An 18062-nucleotide genomic window follows, 5' to 3' on the forward strand; every position below is an offset into this window, starting at 1 on the left:
CATGGGATCCTGCAACAGAAAAAAAAGACATAGGTTAAAAACTAAGGGAATCTAAATAAACTGTGACTTTATTTAATAATAATGTACCGATATTGGTCTATTAATGTTAATAAATGTATCAGACTAATTTAAGATAATAGTAGGGGAAATTTGATGTGGGGCATATGCAAATTCTGTATTATCCTCTCAATTTTTCTGTAACTCTAAAGCAGTTCTAAAAAATAAAGTCTAAGGACTTCCCTGGCAGTCCAGTGGTTAAGACTCCACACTTCCTTCCACTGCAGGGGGCGTAGGTTCAATCCCTGGTTGGAGAGCTAACATCCCACATGCCGCGTGGTGTGGCCAAAAAAAAATAAAATAAAATAGAAAATAAAGTCTATTAAAAAGGTTGGAATAAAAGCCACAAAAAAAAATAAAGGAAGATAAGCTCATACGTAAATAGCAGATAAGGGAGTGGTGTCAGACTAAAATATAAATCATTGTTGCTTCATATACAGTTTTTTGCTAACATAATAATGTTTTGCACCACTGAGTAAAAGCATCCAATAGCAAAGTATGTAATGCCATTCCCTCCAGGTTCCAGCTCTTGGTAGTTTGACTTTTGCATTTTATCCTCTATATAAAGTCAGCAGCTTCAGCCCTCTTTAAGTTCTCTTTCATCAAGCTGCTTTTACCTTTGTTAGGAATTTTATATATTTTTCGAATAGTGCTAGTATGTTTGTATTAGAATTGTTAGTGTTGTGTGGGGTCAAATAGATTTTGAGCGCTTTTTCCTCTTAGCCTCTTAGCCTTGTAGTCCTCATAATAACTGTGTGTGCGTCTGTCTCAGGAATATTTGACCCTGTTCAAAAGCCTTTCTTAAGACATTGGCTTCCACAACACCACATTTTTCAGGTTTCTCTTTTACCCAAAGGAAAGTCAGTTTTTCCTTGTATTTTGTTCTGTTAAAGGGTAAACTAGTGGGAGGTACAAACTATTGGGTATAGGATAGGCTCAAGGATGTATTATACAACATGAGGAATATAGCCAATATTTTGTAATAACTGTAAATAGAAAGTAACTTTTAAAAATTGTATAAAAATTTTTTTAAACTAAAGTATTTGCTTTTGTCAGATTTTAATAGTCTGTCTCATAATAAATGAGTTTGGCCCATTCACATTTTTTTTAAATTTATTTATTTTATTTTATTTATTTTTGGCTATGTTGGGTCTTTGTTGCTGAGCACAGGCTTTCTCTAGTTGAGTGAGCGGAGGCTGCTCTTCATTGCGTTGCGTGGGCTTCTCATTGCGGTGGCTTCTCTTGTTGTGGAGCACGGGCTCTAGGCACGCGGGCTCAGTAGTTTATTGTGAAAAAAAGTAAACTAAATATTAAAAACTGTAAGAGTTTATTTAGTTTAGGAGGAATAAATCAGGAGCTTGAGCTGAACATACACGCACTACTATATATAATATAGACAACTGGGACCTCCCTGGCGGTCCAGTGGTTAAGACACTGCCTTCCAACGCAGGGGGGTGGGGCGCAGGTTTGATCCCTGGTTGGGGAACTAAGATCCCACATGCCTGCCATGTGGTATGGCCAAAAAAAAAAGAAAAAATTCAACAGTCCAGAGAGGACACCTTTGAAAAAATATGTACAAAACCTACTGTGTGCTATTACACAGATCCTGGCCACATAAGGTCAGTCCACTTAAAACTCTTCAAAGCCCCCCAGTTGTCCACAGATTAAAATCTAAATTTCCATACAATTTGCAAGGCCTTTCATGTTCTAGCCCATATTTTACTTCTCCACCTTATCATTCTCTCAGGGTTTTGCTTATGCTCTGCTCTATTCTCAACCTCATCCCAATTCCTGTGTGCCTACAGGCCCCACATGAGGGAGCATGTGCCCCCCTCTCCCTCTAGGCCCAGCCCTCCCCGCAACTCCTGTGATGGTAACAGCAAATATTAAGGATGTGTCAGACCGAGCATTTTACCTTCATTATGCCAGTTAATCCGAACAACCCCATGGGGTAGGTACCTTCATTTTTTTCTTTTACAGGTAGGGAAATTAAGGCACAGAGCTTAAAAGTAACTTGCACAGAGCCACATGGGCAACTGTGGTGGAGCCCTGGTAGGAGCCAGGCAGTCTGTCTTCAAAGTCCACGTTTTAGTCACTCATGTGGTCTTCACTGAAATGTCATTTTTCCAGGGAGCAGCCCTGATCCCTTAGTTCTAGGTGAAATGTCTTTCACATTGCTGCCTCAGGATTTGGATTTACCCTATCACAGTGTCATTGTTGGTTTTCTTATCAGTCACCTGACCAGAATGTAAACTCCGTGAAAGAAAGGGGAACCTCTGTTGTTCAAGAGTGTCATTAGTGTGGTAGCATTTACTTTGTCTTACCTGGGACCCACATTAGGAAATACACCCAGTAACATGTCCAGATAAATATTAATAGCTAAAAAGTTTCAGGAAAGAATTATCAGCTATTGCACAACGCATTCTGGTATTTTCTACACAGTTGGGGTTTTTTTGTTTTTTTAAATGCTCCTGGAGACACACAATTTACCTCACTTGTCATTAATGAGTCAAGACAAAGCTTGAAAAGCACCAACCAAGTGCATTGCCTGGAGCAAAGTTGGTGCATCATAATATCTGTTTAATCATTCATTCATTCTTAAGTCACATGGGCGTGTATATTTCATACTCATATATAAAAAGTCAGAGTATTCAAAAAGAATGGATACATTAGTTTTCAAGTTTTTTTGATTTTTGTTCTTTTTTCCTGTCCCCTAAAACTTGTAAATTCTCCCTCTAATTTTGAAACAGCAAAGATAAACTTGGTGTTCCTAAATCCCAAAAGAGGTCAAAGAAGTTAATCCTAAAAGTAAAGGTCATGAGCAACATCTTTTCTATTGTCTTCTGACCCTCTAGGCAAGAACACTTTTAAGAATTTGTTATCTAAGAATGCAAGGCTTAAGAAACACTGTTATCCAAGGTGATAAAAATGACCCTGCCAATCCTTTTCAACTGCAAATTTATAGCCTTGGAGGGATGGAGAACTAGTTCTTGTTTTCTTTCCTGAAGCCCAGATATTAAGGGCAGTCTTTTAGATAAGATAGACGATTTAGACATTTAAGCATTAATATTTTATTTTTGTTGCCTTTGGAGAAAACAAAAAGATTCATAAATCTGTTATCCAGAAGAGAAATTGTTCATGAACATTTACTTAAATTTTAAACTGCCAAACAAGAACGTGTTTCTTAATCATAATTTACAAAATATTAAGTATAAGGTTTTATAAGTAATATTATTTTCTTTCACCTAATTTTAATTTACAAAGTTATTCAACTCTGTTTTAAAATTTTTTTTAATTTTATAATTAGATTTACCCTGTCTAAATATGTAATTGACTATTGCTATGTGCTTATATTTATTTTTATTCCTAGATTAGTTTTTTTTTCTTATTTAATTTAATTTATTTATTTATTGGCCGTGCCAGGCAGCATGCGGGATCTTAGTTCCCTGACCAGAGATTGAAACCGTGCCCCCTGCAGTGGAAGCCCGGAGTCCTAACCACTGGACTGCCAGGGAAGTCCCCCTAGATTAGTTTTTACAAATGCCTAATACTTTGAGGTAAGCTATTCTGAGTATGGAAATCTGAGTATATAATTTATAGATTAAAGGTAGCAATTTCCTTGATAAGATTAAGAAATCTTAATCCTTCAAATCCATTTTAATTATGAAAGAGAAACATTGATAACACCAAGTATTCTAAGTCAGTGGCTGTCAGACTCTTTGAATAAAAAAAACTTCGTCTCCCATTTCCCTCCCCCCAAAAAATTCCAAATATTTTTTCCCAATAAGAACATTAATGAAAAAATACCACCACTTAACGCTCACTATCATTTTATAAAATATAAAAGAAAGACATGGGGACTTCCCTGGTGGCGCAGTGATTCAGAATCTGCCTGCTAATGCGGGGGACACGGGTTCGAGCCCTGGTCTGGGAAGATTCCCACATGCCGCGGAGCAACTAAGCCCGTGCACCACAACTATTGAGCCTGTGCTCTAGAGCCCGTGAGCCACAACTACTGAAGCCCGCGCGCCTAGGGCCCGTTGTTCTCCGCAAACAAGAGAAGCCACCGCAATGAGAAGCCCGCATACCGCAACAAAGAGTAGCCCCCGCTCGCCGCAACTAGAGAAAGCCCACGCGCAACAACAAAGACCCAAAGCAGCCAAAAATAAATAAATAAGTAAATTTATAAAAAAAAAAAAAAAGAAAGATGTTCTCAAATTAAGTTATAGGTCAGATCAGAAAAGACAGTTGGTAGTCATATGACAAATATTTACATATGAACATATGCATATGTGTGTATATACATAAGTGTACTAGACCAATCTTTTCCTGTTGACTATTGATTAAGAATTTGGCCATATTGTAAAAAACCTTAACATGTGCATATTCTTTGACCCAACAATTCCGTTCCTAACAATTTTTCTATAGAAGTACTCAGATAAGTGCCCAAAGATATATCCGTTTCTTTATTCAACAAATAATATTTATTTATTTATTATATTTATTGTGTACTGACTGTCTTACCCCAATAGAATGTAAGTTTGAGGTCAGGGTGGTTTTTTTTTTTTAAGTATTATTTATTTATGTATTTATTTATTTATACATTTATTTATTTATGTATTTATTTATTTTTGGCTGTGTTGGGTCTTCGTTGTTGCGCGTGGGCTTTCTCTAGTTGCAGCAAGCGGGGGCCACTCCTCCTTGTGGTGCGCGGGCCTCTCATAACGGTGGCTTGTCTTTGTTGCAGAGCACAGGCTCTAGGCATGTGGGTGTCAATAGTTGTGGCACGCGGGGGCTCAGTTGTTGTGGCTTGTGAGCTCTGGAGCACAGGCTCAGTAGTTGTGGCGCACAGGCTAGTTGCTCCACAACATGTGGGATCCTCCCGGACCAGGGCTCGAACCTGTGTCCCCTGCATCGGCAGGCAGACTCCCAACCACTGTGCCACCAGGGAAGTCCCAAGGTCAGGGGTTTTTATATGTTCACTTATATATTTCAAATGCTTAAGACAATGCCTGCACAAACATTTGTTCAACAGATGAATGAAATTATTAGCATGTTAGAAGATATATGCTACGGACAAAATAGAACAGGGTAAAGGAGACTGCAAGTTGTGGGAGACAGGAACAAGTTAGAAATTAAAATAGAATGATAGAATGTTAGGGAGAAGCTCTAAGGAGAGGGTGAGGAAGGTGTAAAAACTTGAAGGAGGTGAGGATATCTAGCGAGAATTTCCCCAGCAGAGGGAACAGTAAGTACATGAAGGATTGGAGTAGCAGCAAAACCAGTCTGGTTGGAGCAGAGTGAACAAGTGGCAAAATTAGTAGGTGATGTAACTGACATGATCTGCTTGACAATGACTTTTCCTCTGAGTGAGACAGAGAGCCAGTGAAGTGTTTTGAGCAAATGAGTGAATGAGCTAACTGATCTTCTTAAAGCATTGTTGGGACTTCCCTCGTGGTCTGGTGGAAAGACTCTGCACTTTCACTGCAGGGGGTGCTTGGGTTTGATCCCTGATGGGGGAAGTTCCCGCATGCTGCACAGCTTAAAAAAAAAAAAAAAGGAATTGGACTGATGTGTTGAGAACAGATTGGTGGGGATGAGGATGGGCCAAGGCTGGAAGCAGAGATCATTTTAAAGGTTATGGCATAATTCAGGTGAGAAATAATAGTGTCTCAGATTAGGGTGGTAGCAGTGAAGGACAGATTCTGAATATATTTTATAGATAGAACCAATAGAATTTCCTGATGACCTGAATATGAGGTAGAAGGGAAAGACAGGAGTCAAGGATAATTCCAAGGCTTCAGCCTGAAGAACTGGAAGAACAGGGTTGGCATTAGCTGAGGTAGACAAGCCTGCAGGTGGTGATGCAGGATAAGGTATGTAGCTGAGAAATTCTATTTTGGACAATATAAACTTTTATTTTTATTTTTTTAAATACATTTATTTATTTTTGGCTGCGTTGGGTCTTCATTGCTGCGCGCGGGCTTTCTCTAGTTGTGGTGAGCGGGGGCTACTCTTCATTGCAGTGCGCGGGCTTCTCATTGCAGTGGCTTCTCTTGTTGCAGAGCACGGGCTCTAGAGTAGTTGTGGCTCTCGGGCTCAGTAGTTGTGGCTCACGGGCTCTAGAGCTCAGGATCAGTAGTTGTGGTGCATGGGCTTAGTTGCTCTGTGGCATCTGAGATCTTCCCAGACCAGGGCTCGAACCTGTGTCCCCTGCATTGGCAGGCAGATTCTTAACCACTGCGCCACCAGGGAAGTCCTGATTTTGGACAATATAAACTTTTAAGATTTTTTTTGGATGTACAAGAGGAGATGAGTAGACAGCTAAGTAAATGGTTCCAGGAGTTAGAGAAGATCTGAGCTAGATGTATAAATTTGGAAGTCTTTAGCATATAAACGGTACTTGAAACCATAGACTAGATGGGATCACCAAGATAGTGAACGTACTTAGGAAGAAAAGAGATCTGAGGACCGAGGTTTGGGACACCCCCAAATCTAAGAGACCAGTAAGAAGAACCAAAAAGGGGCCTGAGAATGAGTGACCAGTGAGATAGGCCGTAAACCGAGAGAGGGCGCTTTCCTGGGAGCCAAGAAAGTGTAGAAAGTGGAAGTGATGGGCTGTGTCAGTGCTGCTGAGGGTAAAATAAGATGAAGGTTGAGAACGAGGTATGGGATTTGGCAATATGAACCTCACTGGTGACCTGGACAATGGCAGTGCTGTAGGATGAAAGAATAAGAATTGGAGACAGCAGATGTAATCAATTATTTCCAGAAGTTTTTTGCAAAAGGGAGCAGGGAATGGATAAACGGGTGACGTGGGACATAAGGTTAAAAGACTTTTAAAAGCCCTTTAAAAATTTTGAGATTGGGGGGGACTTCCCTGGTGGTCCAATGGTAAAGATTCCACCTTACAATGCAGGGGACGCAGGTTCGATCTAAGATCCCATGTGCCGCGGGGCAACTAAGCCCACGCACAGCAACTACTGAGCACTCGGGCCACAAATGGAGAGCCCGCGTGCTGCAATTACAGAGCCCACACCCTCTGGAGCCCGTGCCACAACTAGAGGAGAGAAAACCCGCAGGGCACAACTAGAGAGAAGCAGGCGTGCCGCAACTAGAACCCGATGCAGCCAAAAAAAATAAATAATAAATATTTTTTTAAAAAAATTTTAAGATGGGGGAGTTGCGTGGTAGCCTAGTGGTTAGGATTTGGCGCTTTCATTGCTGTGGCCCAGGTTCAACCCCTGGTTGGGGTACTGAAATCCTGCAAGCCTCGGGGCACGGCCAAAAAAAAAAAAAGATTTAAGATGGGAAAAATAACACATGTTTGTATACTGCTAGGAAGGATCCAGTAAAGAGGGAAGATGGGTGAGGTTGAAGAGAAAGGAGATTGCTAAGTGATGACTTGGAATAAGCAATAGGGATGCAAAGAGTCTTTTAATTGTTCCTCAATTTAAAAAAATTTTTTTAAAATAAATTTATTTATTTTTGGCTGTGTTGGGTCTTCGTTGCTGTGCGCGGGCTTTCTCTCGTTGCGGTGAGCGGGGGCTCCTCTTCTTTGTGGTGCGCGGGCTTCTCATTGCGGTGGCTTCTCTTGTTGTGGAGCACGGGCTCTAGGCGCGCGGGCTTCAGTAGTCGTGGCATGTGGACTCAGTAGTTGTGGCACACGGGCTTAGTTGCTCTGCGGCATGTGGGATTCTACCGGACTAGGGCTCGAACCCGTGTCCCCTGCATTGGCAGGCAGATTCTGAACCACTGTGCCACCAGGGAAGTCTCCTCAATTTAAATTTTAACAGATGAATAATCCAAGTGAAAAATGGGCTAAAATATTTCTAAAAGAAGTTTAAATAGCCATGAAGCATATGAAAAATTGTGAATTATGTTAAAAGTTCAGTATATTAAGTAAAAACAATTATGCATTTCTCCCTAATGGATTAGGAAAAACAAAAATAATACTGGTGAAACACATTTTGTGTGGTGGGGAAAAATGGTACTTAGTGTAGTGTTAGAGGGCTCTGCAATGAGTGCTGTATTATTTGAGAATATTGACGTGTCGTATTACAAAATAAAGACAAACAGAACTGATAAGAGTCTTAAGCACAGTACAGGCGAGGAAAAGTTTTCCTTGAAACTCTTATGGTCTCTGGCTGTGTCTTAAAATTAAACTGACAAAGACAGATTAACAGGAGAAGAGCATACAAATTTATAAATCAATGTTTCATATGAGGGAACTCCCTGGCGGTCCAGTAGTTCGAACTCTGCACTTCCACTGCAGGGGACACGGGTTGGATCCCTGGATGGGGGATCCCTGCATGCCTCACAAGGAGACCAAAAAAAAAAAAGTTTCATGTGACACGAGAGTCTTCATAAGGAAATGAAGACCCAAAGAAACCGTTAGACCTGAGTATTTTTATGCTAAGTTTGAGGGCAGTCCTGTAGAAATAAGATAAGTTAAGGAGTATGAGGTCAGTATAGGAAACTGGGGGAATTTAACAAGGCCTGTTAGGATTCTTCTGGGTGTTCTTTTGTCATCGGAGATAAGGATGCCCCTCTCCTCTGGGTCTAGAGAGGGCATTTCTAACATGAGGGTCTTACGACCTATTTCAGGGAAGAAGGGTGGGGGAAGGTCAGAGTGACCTTCCTGCTTCTGCCCTTAGCTTTTTTTGTTTTGGCCACTCCGCACGGCTAGTGGGATCTTAATTCCCCAGCCAGGGATTCAACCTGGGCCCTTGGCAGTGAGAGTGTGGAGTCCAAACCACTGTACTGCCAGGAAATTCCCTGCTCTTTTCTCAGATTTCTTTAGCTTACAACATTCAATATGGCCAAGGTGACATATTTTGGAGTACTGTGTCATGAAACTCATCACCAGATAGCAACTTATAAATAGTATATAGTATATAACTTAAGTATATGTATATGACTTATAGTAGCTGATGAGATGTGGACAGCACTCATTGGAAGTGTTAATATACCTAATGCATAAGTAAGAGGCTCCTGAGACACAGAATTCATTAGATACACTAAATATGAGTAAGTTAGTAACCTATAAGACATATTAAAGATGATGGAAAAAATGGAATATATGATGGAACAAACAAACGTGGTACTTATAGGGAATTCCCTGGCAGTCCAGTGGTTAGGACTTCACGCTTCCGCTGCAGGGGACATGGGTTTGATCCCTGGTCAGGGAACTAAGATCCCATGCCTCACGGTGTGGCCAAAAAGAAAAAAAATGAAAAATAAAAACCAAAAGTGGTACTTATAGTTGAAGGGGATGGAAAGATCAAGTATGCATAGAAGTCATGCCAACTCTAGGCTGACAGCTATGTCATCCCCCAACTGGTAACCCATTGATGACACTCGTTATGTTTCCATCCTGTTCCCACTTGTGCTCTGCCCTAGCAGGCTAAGTGGCAATCATAGCTGTGGGCAGATGTACTTGCTCCTGTATCTCTCTGACAGAGCAGGTATATGACGTTCCAGGCATCTGCTGTGCCCCCTTGTTCAAAACTCAACTCTGGTTCTCATAAATATACATCAGTGGAAAATGCTGATGTGGCAGAGAGGGGCAGTGAGAGACAAGACACGAACGTTGAATAACCCAGGCGTCAGGTAGCATGGTCCTTCCACTCTACTTTACACCTCATTTTAAGTATGTTAACCCACTCCATCTCTTTTCCCTTGATTCTCACTGTGTTTCAAATTGATTTGAGAAATGCCGTTTGAGCACCTTCATTTGGTTTGTGAGCCTTTCATTTCTACAGCCTCTTGGATGGCATGACTGGTAGTGTATTTGGAGGCTACCAATGCATCTAGTTAATATCCCCCACCACAGGATGTAAGTTGTACAACCTTTTAGAAGAACATCTTTTAATTCTTTAATTAATTAATTAATTGATTGATTGATTATTTTTTTGACCAAGCCACGTGGCTTGCGGTATCTTAGTTCCCCGACCGGGGATTGAACCTGAGCCCTCAGCAGTGAAAGCGCAGAGTCCTAACCAGTGGACTGCCAAGGAATTCCCTAGAAGAACCTTTTAGATTATATGTCAAAATATTAGCCTTATACAGGATTTATAAAACAACTGCAAGTATTCCCGTGAAAATCCTACTTCTAGGCATTTACACTAAAGTCAAACATATGAAATGATGTGTAAAAGGTGGTCTACTCCAGCATTGTTCATAATTGTGAAAATTGCTTAAAAAAAAAAACAACCCAAAATCTAAACGTCAGCTGATAGTTACTGCCTTATTTAGGGCTGCTGGTCCTGGAAAAAGAAAAAACTTCAAACTGAAAGGAATCACAATGAATGGAGAGAACAATGCTAAGGACAGAGCTGACTGTAGCTCTATCAGAAAGAATTTGAATGGTGTGGTTACCAACTGTGCTGCAGAGAGGTCTTGCTGCTGATAACAAACGGTGGTAGCTGTTAAACACAAAACGTTGTCTTTAATAATTGACACACATACACACACAAAACCCCTTGAAAATGGTGATAAAATTTGGTAAATTCTGATAGAGTTTCACAACTCTTTGATTTTGGGTTACATGGTAGTAATGTGATATCTTTCTGTGGTATTACTTGTCAACTTTTTCCAGACGGGCAAATAGATAAAGTGATTTTAGATGATTTGATGGGTAGCACCTAAGACCGTAAAATTCATGAAAATCAACAGAGATTTTATTTGTTTGTTTACATCCAGAACCTAATCACTTAATTACTTACCACTTGGACCATGGTCTGACATGTGTATTTGTGGAAAACAAGTCTGTCTGGTGTAACCAAGAACCCCTATTGCTCTCTGAAGGTGGATTTAAGAATGTGGCTTTGGAGGCTAAAACTAGTTGGCTGAATAGCTACCCCCCCCATAGATGTCCATATCCTAAACCCCCAAACCTGTGAATATGTTACCTTATATGCCAAAGGGACCTTATCAATTCAATTAAGTTAAGGATCTTGAGATGGGAAGATTATCCTCTATTGAGGTGATGTAATCACAAAAGTAATTACAAGTGATAAAGGAGATGAGAGTCAGAGCTATTTGAGGATGTTATTCTGCTGGCTTTGAAAATGGAAAGAGGTCACTAGCCAAGGAACGTAGACATACACTAGAAGCTGGAAAAGGCAAGGAAACAGATTCTCCCCTAGGGCCTCCAGAAAGAACACAGCTCTAAGCTATACCTTGATTTTAACCCATTAAGACCTGTTTCAGACTTCTAACCTCCAGAACTGTAAGATAATAATTTGTGTTGTTTTAAGACGCTAAATTTGTGGTAATTTTTTATAGCAGCAATAAGAAACTAATACACTGAGTGAAAAGAAAAGAATTTAGAATAGTGCTTCTCAACCTGTCTATGGTGAAGGTTTAGCTTGTTGTTTTAATCTCCAATCATGGACCAAAATACTTATAAGATAAAATTGAAAAATTACTAGAAATTAAAATTTAAAAACATACAAAATCAAGCCCCACTGAAAAATAATGGATTCATCTGACATAACATTACTTTGTCAAATTGCTCTAAACATTCCTTAATATTTACTCTTGTTTTCTGCACTGGTGTCCTCAAGTAACAATTTGCAGATAGGCATAGGTTTACAGCCCACACTTGGAGTAGATTTTGGATCAGGAGACTTTAATATTGAGTAGTGTACATTTGAGGTGACTGTGCCTAGAGATCTCAGCAGAACATCTAAACCTCAATTTGTGATCATCACACAGGAGGTGCAAAACCCTGCACTAGGAGTTTCTGATTACCTGATTCTGACCATTACTGAAAATGTTCCTTTTTCTTTTATTTATTTATTAATTTTTTTGACCACGCCAGGTGACATGCAAGATCTTAGTTCCCCGACCAGGGATCGAACCAATGCCCCCTGTGTTGGGAGTGCAGAGTCTTAACCACTGGACCGCCAGGGAAGTCCTTCCTTTTTCTTTTTTAAAGAAAAAATGTATTTGCTATAGTCCAAAATAATGTGAACAACAGAAATGTACATTTCTAAGAAAAGGTACAAATGGCTTAAAAAAAAAAATCAACCTTAGTAATTAAAGAAGTCCAGGGAATTCCCTGGTGGTCCGGTGGTAAGGGCTCCACGCTTCCACTGCAGGGGGCAAGTGTTCGATCCCTGGTCGGTGAACTAAGATGCCACATGCCATGCAGCGCAGTGGAAAAAAAAAAAGTCCAAATGAAGATATAAAGGATATATCAGTTACATCTCATCTTAAAAAGTGAAAGAAGGAAAGAGAATATCCAAGGCCAGCCAGAGTTATTAAAACTAAACTCTCGTTCACTACTTCTGGGCGTATAAATTGATAAATTATCTAGAACAGTTTATCCCAAAGAATTAAAACCCTTAACAGTTTTTATGTACATTGAATTGATAATTAGACATAACTTAGTAAGAACATAATATGAAATGCAGATAGAATTTAATTTGTCATGCCATGAAATGCAGTTAAAGGCATAATTATTTAGTGTCTAAAGATTAAAAGAAACATTCCTAAATGAGTGAAAAATGGTATATTAATACAAAGTGATATTATTACATAGTCATTAGGGTGATTCTAAGGGATTTTATTCATTATTGTTTTGTTTTGGTAATGAGATAAAATGCTCAAGCTGTTAAATGCCAAGAAAGAGGTTTTAACAGGATGTAAGATATGCTACAGGGGCTTCCCTGGCAGTCCAGTGGTTGGGACTTGGAGCTTCCACTGCAGGAGTCACAGTTTCCATCCCTGGTCTGGGAACTAGGACCCCACACGCTGCGCGGCCAAAACAAACACACAAAGCATGCTACAAATATTAACCCTGTGGACCTTTTGAATTTTTCTCCTAATGTCCCCTAACTACTCCTACTCAGACTATAGTTCTTGCTAATTGCCCACCCACCAAAAATAATTATAAATAAATAAATAAATAATATACTTAATAGTAAAATACATCTAAGGAAGTGAAAAATCTCTAATTTTTTTTCTTGATGTCTACCTCAATTTTAAAAATTTTCTTTCTGAAAATTTATTTTTAGTGTGCTGGCTTTGCAGGTGCCCTCAGCAAATTTATACTCTATTTATTTGGGTAATCCCTCATTGCTACGTCATTCCTCTCTTCTCTAAAGACTACTAAGAGAGGTGTGCATGGTCACCAGGGTGTGGGTTATAATTAGTATGAGAAATCTCAATGAATTTTCCTTAATTCCTGAAGAGTCTTCTCAACTTTTCTATGTCCACACTAACGCTATGGCTTGCTATCATGTTTAGAGAGGATGGAGGATGTGTCCAAAATTCAGCTGAGTTAGAAAAGGTTAAAAGACAAAAAACAAGACAAAACAAAAAACCCCAGGTCTTTTTATTACAGGAAAAGGAGCTTATATATGTACAAATATCAGTAGGAGGGTGTGAGTGAGGTAGAGCATCAGGGTTGGAGAAACTTAATTATTTGTTTGAAGTTCTCCTTAGTTCTTAAAATGTTTCCCCAGTTCTTTACCTACGGGACTTTGTTTTGCCACTTCTATGTCCCTAATACTTACAACAGTTTTTTTAGACACTCAGTAAATATTTGTTCACTGACTGCCAGCAGCATCCAAATCACTTTGTGCTTTGGTGGTCAAGACTATGTTGTTTAAGTAATTAACTTTTTGCTGATAATAAAATTAAAAAAATTTTATTATAAAAATTTGAAAAATATAGAAATTTACCAAAAAAATTACTAAGAAATAGCAATTGTTAATGTATTGATATCAATCTTTCCAAATTTTTTTCTGTACACATTTTTATAAAATTGGATTATTTTCTATATCTTTTTTTTTTTTTTGCCTAAATTACTAAGGGTAAGTTTTTCTTTTTTTATTTCTTTTTTGGCCGTGCCACATGGCTTGTGGGATCTTAGTTCCCCAACCAGGGATTGAACCCGGGCCCTCAGTAGTAAGAGTGTGGAGTCCTAACCACTGGACCGTCAGGGAATTCCCAACCACTGGACCATCAGGGAATTCCCAAGGATGAGTTTTTCATGGATTAGTTTTCACGCTATTATGTATTCTTTTACAACATTATGTATGGCTGAGTAATAATAAAACTTATGAATGTTCTGCAATGCGTTTACTATTGTACAGTTAGGTTGTTTTTAAGTTTTCTCTATAGTAAATAATACTAAAATGAATACATTTGTAATTCTTTGTCCACTCTCATTACTTAATTCACTCAACAAATATTTATCAAGTACCCATCATCTGTCCCTGCCCTTTTGTAGTTTATATTCTAGTGGTTAAGAATAATATTCTAGGGGAATTCCCTGGCGGTCCAGGGGTTAGGATGTGGTGTGTTCAGTGCTGTGGGCCCAGGTTTGATCCCTGATCGAGGAACTAAAATGCTGCATGGCACTGCCAAAAAAAAAGAAGAAGAATATTCTAAAAGTGGAATTTCTGAACAAAGTGCATGAGCGTTTTTTAAATTTTATTTTAAAAAATTTTGGTAAAATGCACATAATATAAAATTTATTGTTTAATCATTCTTATGTGTATGGTCCAGGGGCAGTAGGTACATTCACATTGTGCTACCATAACCACCAGCCATTTCCAGAACTGTTTTCATCTTGCAAAACAAAAACTCTATATCATTAAACCGTAACTCTCCATTCCCCATTCTCTCCTCCCCCAATCCCTGTAACCACCATTCTACTTTCGTCACTATGAATTTGACTACTCTAGGTACCTCATATGAGAAGGACACAATAGTTTTAAAACTTTTAATATATTTGCAAATTTTTATTCTAGGTATGTTATATTAATGTATACATCAGAGCTGAGTGTAATAATGTTTGTTTCCTTGCTTCCTCGTCTTTTTTTCACTTTGCTAATTGGATAGACAGACAGTGTATTGCTTTAATTGCTTCTTTTTTTTTTGAATTTTTGAATTTTATTTAATTTATTTTTTTATACAGCAGGTTCTTATTAGTTATCTATTTTATACATATTAGTGGATATATGTCAATCCCAATTTTAATTTGCTTCTTTTATTTATAAATTCTTTTTTTTTTTTTAGATTGAAGTATAGTTGCGTTAGTTTCTGGTGTACAGCAAATGATTCAGTTGTATATATATACATATGTATATTCTTTTTTAATATTCTTTTCCATTATAGGTTGTTACAAGATATTGACTATAGTTCCCTGTGCTATACAGTAGGACTTTGTTGTTTATCTGTTTTATATATAGTAGTTTGTAACTGCTAATCCCAAACTCCCCTTCCCCTCTTTGGTAACCATAAGTTTCTTTTCTATTTTCTATGTCTGTGAGTCTGTTTTGTTTTTTCTGTTTTGTTTTGTTTTGTTTTGTTTTTGGCCACACTGAATGGCTGGTGTTGCCCAACCCGGGATTGAACCCGTGCCCCTGCATTGGAAGGGTAGAGTCCTAACCACTGCACTGAGAGGGAATCCCATGTTTCCGTTTTGTAAATAAGTTCATTTGTACCATATTTTAGATTCCACATATAAGTGATATCGTATGATATTTGTCTTTGTGTGGTTTACTTTGCTTCTTTTTACGATTGAAGTTGAATATTTTTTATGCTTATGATCACAATAATTCTGTTGAACTGATATATTTCTCATTTTATTGATTAGAAAAACCAAAGGCCAGAGAAACAATTTTTCTAGGACCTCACTGCCAGTAAGTGATAGAGCTGAGATTTTAATCCAAGTCCATGACTTCAGAACTGGTTCTATAATATTTAGCCATATTGTCTTGCTTTTGATTTTCTAATTAGGGCTGAAAGTCCAGAATTACAATGTTTTTTGTTTGTTTGTTTTGTTTTTTTTGTGTGTTTTATTTTATTTTATTTTTTTAATTATTTTATTTTTTTGTGTTTTATTTTTTAATTAAAAATTTTTTTTTATTTTATACAATTTTGAAAGGTTACTTTCCATTTACAGTTATTACAAAATATTGGCTATATTCCCCGTGTTGTACAATACATCCTTGAGCCTGTCTTATACCCAGTAGTTTGTACCTCCCACTCTCCCACCCCTATATTGCCCCTCCCCACTCCCCTAGAATTATAGTGTTTTTGTTTGTAGAACCCTTAAAGAAGGTCAAATTTAATGCTGTAATTTTATAGGGAAAGAAAGTGAGACCCTTCATGATATCTCAGGCCATTCATATTCTATTTAAAAAATAGCCATGCTCATATTCAAGGAATGATTTAAATGAACTCAGACTCTTGCATCGTCCCATACAGAGGAGAGCGCTAACTTCATTAACTTCAGATGTCTGTTCTTTTTTTTTCTTTCTTTCTTTTTTTTTTTTTGGCTGTGCCACATGGCATGCGGGATCTTAGTTCCCCAACCACAGATCGAACCCACACCCCCCTGCAGTGGAAGCCTGGAGTCTTAACCACTGGACCTCCAGGGAAGTCCCTGTTTTTCTTTAATTAACAATAATCTTTTGGGCTTCCCTGGTGGCGCAGCGGTTAAGAATCCGCCTGCCAATGCAGGGGACACGGGTTCGAGCCCTGGTCTGGGAAGATCCCACATGCCACGGAGCAACTAAGCCCATGCACCACAACTACTGAGCCTGCGCTCTAGAGCCCGCGTGCTACAACTACTGAGCCCATGTGCCTAGAGCCCACAGTCCACAACAAGAGAAGCCACTACAATGAGAAGCCTGCGCACTGCAACTAGAGAAAAGCACGCTCACAGCAACGAAGACCCAATGCAGCCAAAAAAAAAAAAAAAATAGGTGGGAGAGAAACTGACCAAGATTCAGAGAGCCTGATGTAAAGGGTTTGAGTTTATGAATGGTTATAATTTCAGGGCAATGATTTGTGACCCCAAATCATTCATGACACTAGAAACCGCCCCCCTTCCCACCACTCTCAATTTAAAAGGTTCAAATGATAAATTTTCATAAAACAGTTGCTTACTGTTTATAAAAATGAAAGGCAATCAAAATATATATCTATATATACTCTTTCCATCTACAAATACTGCAGTAATAAAATTTATCAAGATAAAAAAATAGGTGGTATAAAATAATGTAAAATGATAAAGTGTCTGTTCTCAAAAAGCTTGAAAATTATTTGGGTGACAAACAAGCTAATTCTTCTATAGCATTTGAAAAATCTTATAATGGTTTGGCCAAAACAAAACAAAGAACCAAAACAGAAATTGATGTATGCTGCCTTGTTTAGACTGCTCAATAACCTATTTGCCATTACACGTGTAGTTCCTTCAGCCCTGAATGTCTTACTGAAAAATGTCTGCTAAGCTTTGAAGTTTTCTCCACTGTGAACACTTTGTGTGTGCCTACCTTTTGGCAGGCTCTGTGCCGAGCACTTTAAACACATCATCTTATCAGATTCCTATGGCAAATTAGAAGGCAGGTTTTTCTTTTCAGTTGAGAAAACAAAATTTAGGAAGGTTAAGTGACATGTCCAACATCACAGAGCTAATAAGTACTGGAACCAGAATTACCCAGTCAGTCTGATTTCTGACTTTTAATCAGGAAGGTCAAAGTTAGTGGAACAAAATTCAGTCCTAGAGCTGAAAACAGATGGGGAGTGTAGATCAACCTCCACAGGAGGGGTTTTCCCTCCCTGGTTTGGTTTTCCACCTGGCTGTGGCTATAGTTTAGTAGAACTCTACCTGTGTATTTGTCTAATTAGACTATGAATGACAAGACTTTCAATTACTAATAATATGTTCCTAGCACCCATCTCAGCGCCTTGCACATAATAGATGCTTAATAAATGTTTGTTAAAAGAATAAATGTGTATCTCCTTTCCACTCAGTCTACTGCTGACAAATCTCAGATTGTTGTAGAGTTAGGTCCACGTGTGGGTAATCTTTCTTTTGTGAATTTTTTTCTGGGAGAGCAGAGGTGGGGAAGAGAAAAAAAAAATCTGTCCTTTTGTATCCAATTGCCTTTGAGGAGCTGGGAAGAGAGCAATTCACACCTGATTATCTTACATCAGATAAATTAGCAGCACCTGAATTGCTGGGCAGTCAGGCGCTA

The 18062-nt window shown here is 38.6% G+C and overlaps 1 long non-coding RNA gene across 2 annotated transcripts in view; it reads left to right on the forward strand.

Annotated features, from left to right (window-relative positions):
- The window catches only part of LOC137774916 (uncharacterized), a 156041-nt gene that overhangs the window by 126355 nt on the left and 11624 nt on the right, over nt 1–18062 (forward strand). The gene's annotated exons all lie outside the window — the stretch shown is intronic.

The sequence above is a fragment of the Eschrichtius robustus genome, chromosome 13 (genome assembly GCF_028021215.1).
Source record: "Eschrichtius robustus isolate mEscRob2 chromosome 13, mEscRob2.pri, whole genome shotgun sequence".
NCBI lineage: Eukaryota > Metazoa > Chordata > Mammalia > Artiodactyla > Eschrichtiidae > Eschrichtius > Eschrichtius robustus.